General features: G+C 52.0%; 1 long non-coding RNA gene across 1 annotated transcript; it reads right to left on the bottom strand.

The window, feature by feature from the left end:
- Nucleotides 1–1,831: 1,831 nt before the first annotated feature.
- LOC130154264 (uncharacterized) lies at nt 1,832–6,566 on the bottom strand. Its single transcript, XR_008823665.1, has 4 exons — nt 6,172–6,566; nt 5,698–5,815; nt 2,716–2,795; nt 1,832–2,212 (listed from the first exon to the last, which is right to left on the bottom strand). It is a non-coding gene; the product is annotated as an uncharacterized LOC130154264 (long non-coding RNA).
- Between the last annotated feature and the right edge of the window lie 628 nt (nt 6,567–7,194).

Genomic DNA, 7,194 nt, shown 5'->3' with positions numbered 1-7,194 from the left:
CCTCTGTGTCGGTGCAGTGAGCAGGGTCACACCGAGCAAACTTACCCTTGGACCTGACGGCCCGTTGAAGCATCCCAGGGGATGTAGCGCTGTGCATGGGGATGCAGAGCTGGGCTGGCCCTGCTGATGCAGCTGCTGTCTGCCTGTGAATAACAAATTTCTGAATTTCCACTGTGCTGCCATCTACATTTCCATTGCCAGAGCTCAGCGAGCCCTGGGTGAGCAGAGCTGGGGATGTTTGTCACAGGTGGAGGGGAGAGCCCAAGCCAGAAGGTGCTCACAAAGTCCCCTGTGCCTGAAAGTTTCTGTAATTCAAGGCAACCACCATTTCTCGTGGAGATTTAAGTCTTATTTTACAGACTTGGGGCAAATCACAGAGGAAGAGCCTGATTACGAGCTGGGAGGTTGGGAGGAGCAGCCTCTTGCACCAGGAGCCGGTGTAACAGGCGGGGGGAGGGGGGAATATGCTGTTAATTTGCTGTTCACGGGGGCAAAAGCGAGCTGTGAAATCCAAAAAAGTGTCACAATTACCTGGTGGTCAGATGCTGCTTGTACAAACCTGTCGCTTGAGGGGATCCACCGCTCCCGCTTGTGCTGGGCAGCCATGGGCAGGGGTCTTCCCTTGTTCCAGCAAACGCTGGAGCTGGGTGCTGGGGCTGGGTGCCGGGGACCCCCCGTGAGTGGGACCCATCTGCATGCAGCTGCTGCGTCTGGGCGGGCAGTTGGGCACAAGGAATGGCTGGCCAGCGGCTCCTTTCTGTTGCCTTGTTGGCGTTTCCTGGCACTTTCATTTTTTCGTCTGTAAAATGGACAAGTGCCTGAGCTGCTGAAGGAAAATGAGGTATTTAATAGACATACTTCATTCAATTCATTACCAAAGTGATTAATCGGGGAAATCACGGTGCACAGTGAAGACAGTGCTAAGACCATCAATCTGAGATGGGTCTTCTGGGGGGTGGGGGGGAAGAAGGAAAGGAAATCTGCCTTTAAGCTACCATGGCCTTATGTTTCTCTCTTAAATGAAAAGGCAAAGGATTGGTTTATTGCAAACTAAGGATTTTATTACCTGGCTGTGTTATTGCTCGCAGCTCTCCAGGCACCCCAGTGATGAACCCCTGGCTGCTCCACGGAGCCCCACGCTGCAGGTGCGATGCCCACAGCGTCATGCAGGAACCCATCCACCCAGAGCTGGTTCAAGAGTCCTCTTCTGTAATAAGTTTTTCACCTGTTCTAGTATTAAAGGGTTAGATTTCAGAAAACAGGGAGTGAGAATAGCCTGCCTGCCATGGTTTAACCCCGGCTGGCAATTCAGCCCCCAGCACCGCTCGCTCACTCCCCCGTGGCGGGATGGGGGGAGCACTGGAAGGGTAAAAGTGGCAAAACTCACTCGGGGGCTGAGATCAGGACAGTTCAACAGGCAAAGCAAAAGCCGCACAGGCAGAACGAAGCGAGGAACCCGTTCACCGCTCCCCAGGGCAGCTGGTGCTCAGCCATCCCCAGGGCAGCGGGGCTCCATCCTGCCTAACAGGGGCCGGGGAAGACAAACGCCACCACTCCGAACGTCCCCCCTTCCTTCTCCTTCCCCAGCTCTATGTGCTGAGCACGAGGCTCATGGCAGGGGACATCCCTGGGGTCAGGCGGGGTCAGCTGTCCCGGCCGTGCCCCCTCCCAGCTCCTTGTGCCCCCCAGCCCGCTCGCTGGCGTGTGGGGTGAGGAGCAGCAGAGCCCTTGGCTCTGTGTAAGCCCCGCTCAGCAGGGACTGGGCAGCCCTGTGTTACCAGGGCCCTCCCCAGCACAAACCCAAACCAGCCCTGTAGCAGCTACCGGGAACACAATTAATTCTATCCCATCCAAACCCAACACACCACTGTGCTCCTGGTTTGAGAAAACCCCTCTAGTTTGACTCCCCTGATTTACCCCTCCAGCCCTGGCGATGTCCCTGGCCCTGGGATCCTCCCAAAATGTCGGGGGGTGGATGGTGGGCAGCCCAGCCAGGCCTTGGAGGTCTGATGCTGGGGAACGTGGGGCAATGTCCTTACAAACTGGAGAGGATTTTTGTCTCCAAAACAGCCGAGCCTCATGGAAGAAAGAGGTAGCTGAATTCCTGGGAAGATGCATCCCTGCCCCCAGCACCTGTATTAGACCAGAGCTGGCTGGGATGATCTGGGTGGATGTATCGTAGGAATGGGCATGGGAAATGGAATGATAATGCCTGGAAGTAAAGGGAGAAAAGAAAATGATGGACAGCTAAAAGGATTATATTGCCTCTGTATGTCCTCTCCTTTTCCAGAGAGCCCATTTCACAGGAAAGAAAACAACCAAAACGACAACAAATCCAACCCACCAAGAATAACTCAGCAATTTATTTCTGGCATCCTTCTGTGCAGGAAAACACCTAAACCACCAGCTGGCTCTTGCAGGAGCAAGGTGCAGCAGGGAGCTCTGTCAGGACAGGACCCGAACCCTGGGTACCCAAACCCGGGCAGCACCCCCACCACCCATCACTATCACCAGGTGAGAGCCACCGGCACCAATCCCTGAGCCAATTTTGGGGTTTTTTTTGGTCCCCTGGCAGCTTTTCCAGGCACCCAACCAAGCAGGGACAGCCAGCAGCACGACATCATCCTTCTCCTACAGCCCAGCCTGAAAAATACTTCCCCAATAAGGTTACAAAAAGCCATTCTTATTAAAATACATATATTCATAGGTACTTACAGCCCATAGGGTTTCCCTGTGTTGCTTGCTTGGGGTTTGCCTATAGTACCCTCATCACAGATGGTGCTGAATGCCTCGATCTGGAGTGAGCAGGTGAAGAACCATTTCAGTTTAATTGCAAAATAAATGTTAGGCTATCCCCTATACATTTTGCATAAGGATTGCAAGTGCCAGCATAAATACTAATGGGGCAAATATGCCCCTGCGTCAGTAAATCATCAGCAACGGATGTGAACGCGAATTAATTTCCCTTCAACTTATCCTGAAAGAATTGCAGTAAGATCTTGTTTTATTGTGTTTGATTAAGTGCTAGTGGTATAACATAATTTCCCCTAACCATTAAAAACGTTTGTGCTGTACTTCTGCATAAATGCCTCTAACGCGATGAGAGTGTATTTAGTATTTACTCTTCCAAAGTTAATACATTTAGGGAAGACATTTTGTGTGCTAAAAATAGTTCCTTGGCCTTGGATTTCCATGTAGGGCTGTGAAATGATGTGTCTGCTGTGATTGCAATGGATGAATAAGAAAAGAAAAAAAACACAACTCCAAAAAAATAAACAAGCCTATGACTAACACACAGAACAAGGGAAAAATCCCGCTCCAGCCAGCACCGACCCTGGCTGAACCAGTTGGGTTTTACAAGCGCTGCCTCTGCCCCAACATCCTGACCACCCCAAACTCCACTTGACAAACTCATTCCCCGTGCATTTAATGCACAAGTTAAAAACACACTCGTGTGTGTGACGGGGAGGGTTTAAGCAGCACCTTTTCCCGTGGAGGATTAGCGTGGGGAAGTAGGAGTGACACGATGGGGCTGGTTTTGCGTGTGGGCAGCTCTTTCTGTGCCTCTGATGGCCCCATATACCAGTCCTCATCCGCGGGTCATGGTGGGGAGGTGCTCAGCCCCCAGCCCAGCGGTTTTGGGGGCACAGGGGGAGCCCACAGCTGTCCCTGTATCCGTCCCTCATCCATGAGAGGCTGCTGCGGGCGCTGATCCGGGACCTTCTCTGCGAAGGGGTATAAATCATGCAAATGGCAAACAATTTCTAGGGGAATTAGAAGGAGACAGCAGGACTATAGCCCCCTTCCAAAGTCAGGAGTGGGGTGCTGGGGGTGTTGCTTGTGCTGGGGCTGCCCTGAGAAGTGAGCCCTGGGGTCTCCGTGAGCTCTGCTGATGTGCGTGGTGGTGGGATGGAGTTTCCCAAAGTGGTGGGATGGCATTTCCCAGCCAAGCCCGCTCTGCTGAGTGTCAGACACGGTGGTTTTGCTTGGGAGTACCTGCTGTATATTCAGATGTAATAAAGGTTAAAATAATTGACTGCCTGTGCTTGTATTTTAAGTGGTACTTTATAATATTGACACTGAGCACTAGGAGAAAAAGCAGAGGTTAAAATATTGCTGTTACAGCTCAGTCATTAGCAGCCCTGCAATGAGCTTGAAATGGTCTGATCAATGAAATGGAGTTTTTCCTGGGAGACAGGCAGGTCAAAAAGCAAAATAACACATCTGCAGCCATAACTCCCAGGAAAATGATCCTCAGGAGGGAGAAGCTGTGTTTGTTTAGGACGCTGCTGCCGTCAGAGCGGGACACCAGCAATCCCCATGGGTCTGGACCTGCCACGTGCTCAGTCTCCATCCCAGCGTCCCCCTGTGCAAGCTGGAGTGCAGCACCCTGCAAGCCAGAGAGTGCTCTGTGCAAAGCAGGGTACCAAACCGCCTTCCAAGAACGCTCGGTTAAAAATAGATGTTTGTAGTATGGGATACCACAAATAACACTCATGCTGTGCAGAGGGACCAGCAGGCGGAGGATAAATTCTTGCCCTTAATAAGCCAGCAGGATCAATAAAGCATTTCTAAAAGAGAGAAATCAGCAATTTTTGCAGCTCCAGCTTTAAAATGACTAAGTTTGGGGGCTAAGCATAGTGGCAAGGCTGGCAGTCCTCGTGACACGCATTCCCAAAGACAGCCTGAGCCAGGTGCCATCCTGGAGTACACGAGATTCCTTCATACCCAGAAAGACCAGTACACAGCCCTGGGCTGGGCCAGTCCCCCTGAAGGGCTGCTTCTGGACACCCGTGGGGAATGAGCTGGTTCCAATCTGCTTTTTAAATCCACCGTGCAGTGAGCACCCTCCAGAGCCGTGCAGAGCCAAGCAGCATCGCTGTGCAGCCGGAGACACGCATCCCCTGTGCCCTGAGCATCGCCTGCTCGGCACCAGCTCTTCTCTAGCAGCAAAAGGCGCCTGTGGCTGATTTTTTAGGCTTTCTGAGGCACAAGGATGCCGAGGCACAGCCAGCCGCAGGGCAGCAGTGCTGCTGCTTATCGGCACGGCAAGAGCCAGATGTGTGCCAAGCTGTGAGGACTTTGGTCACTCCTCTGATCTGTAGCCTGCAAGCATCTCCCCAGTCCTCTGCCTGTGCTAGACAACAGCTATAAAACTGGCTCATATAAACACACCAGGAGGAAGAAGCACTATAAATAGCTGAGCTCCGGGAGCACGGGCTAGGAGCGGCGTGGGCATGGCCTGGCACCGGCACAACTGGAGCCGAGAGCGTGCCGGGAGCGGCCATGCCTCCCTCGCACCAACAGCAACCACAGCCACCTCTCAACACCCCACCAGCCAGGCGTGTGCAGTATTTTCCATCCCAAGCATTAGAAAATAGTCAGTAATGATGAAGTTACTGCCCCACGTGACACCAAGGGAGATGCCACTGCTGCCTCTGATGCACAGCTGTCTTTTAGGGTTGGCAAACATCACCTGAGCTTTGAAACTCAGCAAACCTGGTTCTCCCAGGCCTACCAGGAGGAGCAGCAGTGGGAAGTACCCTGCGAAGGTATTCCCATCCAGCTCCCCCTTTACTGGATGGAAGGGAGCAGGGATACAGCTGGTGTGGGAGCAACCAGCCACCAGCCCATGTTACAGCAGTAACTAAATATAATTATCACTTGAAGACACCATCAGGCTGGGGAAAGACTTACCTGCAGTGCTGATGTAGATTATTCTCAGCATTGGTGATCTGGAAAACTCCTTGGAGCATGACGTGGTCCCACAGTGCCTAGCAAGAGCCGAGTGGGAAGTGGCTGCTCGGGCCATCACCTCCGAGGAAGAGGAGGGAGATGCTTCAAGGAGAGTGCTGGGGAAAAGCCCCAGAGCAGCACCCAGTGCGGCGTCCAGCATCCTCTGGAAAGCCCAGCTATGGTGCAGCCCTGACCCACCACACGGTCCCTCTACGGGGATTACAAATGCCTGATGAATAACTTCCCTATAAAGCCATATGTTCAGGCTGGCCCTTACAAACCTCCTCTGCTGACTAGCTCGCCAAACGCTGCTGGGAGCAAAGCAAGGAGCAGAGATCAGCTTTAGACCTCAGAGGGATGATGTCCTCTCCAAGCCAGGCTGGGATGAGCTCTACGTACTTTCCAAAATTTTAAAACACAGTTAAATTAGTTTACCTCTCTCGGGCCATTCAAAGTTTCCCAGGTTGAGCGGTGATGTGAACCCCGCAGGTACCATACACTGTGCCTTCTTGCAGGTTTTGTTGTCTTTTACCGATGTTGAGTGACTATTTAACTACCCCATCTTATCTATGCGATACAGATCTGCAGCTGTGACATTTCAGGGTTATTGCCTTTGCAGCATCTGTAATAACAGAAGGATGAAAAACGTCAACACGTGTATGGGACAAGGCAAATACGCACTGAGCATTCGGGGCTGTTCTACATGGAGAGAAAAGATAACAGATTGTTTCCCACGTGATGTTTAGCAGTTGCAAAGGAAAAAGAAAAGGTTGGTTCTGGGTGCTTTTATTGCTCTAGGCCTCCCTGCCCACCTCCCCTCTGGGTCTCAGCAGCAATTCAGCAGGAAAGCTGGAAAAGAGCCCGTTAAATGCAGGGTACAATATGCAAACCACCAGGAAACCCAGCAAAGTCCGCGTCAAAATGTCCCTTTCGCAGCCCTGCTTGCAAGGTTGCGTTTGGGCTGGGTGGTAAATAAGCGGGGAGGGTTGGTAGGCTGCTCCACTTTCATGGTGGTTTTCTCTGAACTTCTTTGAACAGAAGGGAAATTTTGGCTAAGGTGCCTTAAGAGCAAAATGAAATGTACTTACCAAGGCCATACGCTTCACTGCGAGGTTGTCCTGGGCTGGCACAGGGTGCGCAGGGGCAGGGAAGCCCTGGGGAAGGATGGGTGCATTTGCAGCTCCTGCCAGAAGCACCTAACGCCCCGATCGCCAGCAAAACTAAAACAGAGTCTGGACAAGGCACTGAAAAACTTCTCTTCCTTCACTTCAGGGAAAATGGCTTGGGTAAATCAACAGAGATTTTTTTTTCCTGCTTTCTTTCCTCTCTGGTATTTGTTCAGAACCGATGATGCCGGTTTCTGCTAGCAGCTCTGCTTTCCCTTCTGGGTGCAGAAAGACAAGGCCAATGTGCCCAAGGGGAGAACACATCACCTTCGGGACAGACCATCACCAACGA

The sequence above is a fragment of the Falco biarmicus genome, chromosome 8 (assembly GCF_023638135.1).
Source record: "Falco biarmicus isolate bFalBia1 chromosome 8, bFalBia1.pri, whole genome shotgun sequence".
NCBI lineage: Eukaryota > Metazoa > Chordata > Aves > Falconiformes > Falconidae > Falco > Falco biarmicus.
This window is presented reverse-complemented; position numbering and strand designations above follow the sequence as displayed.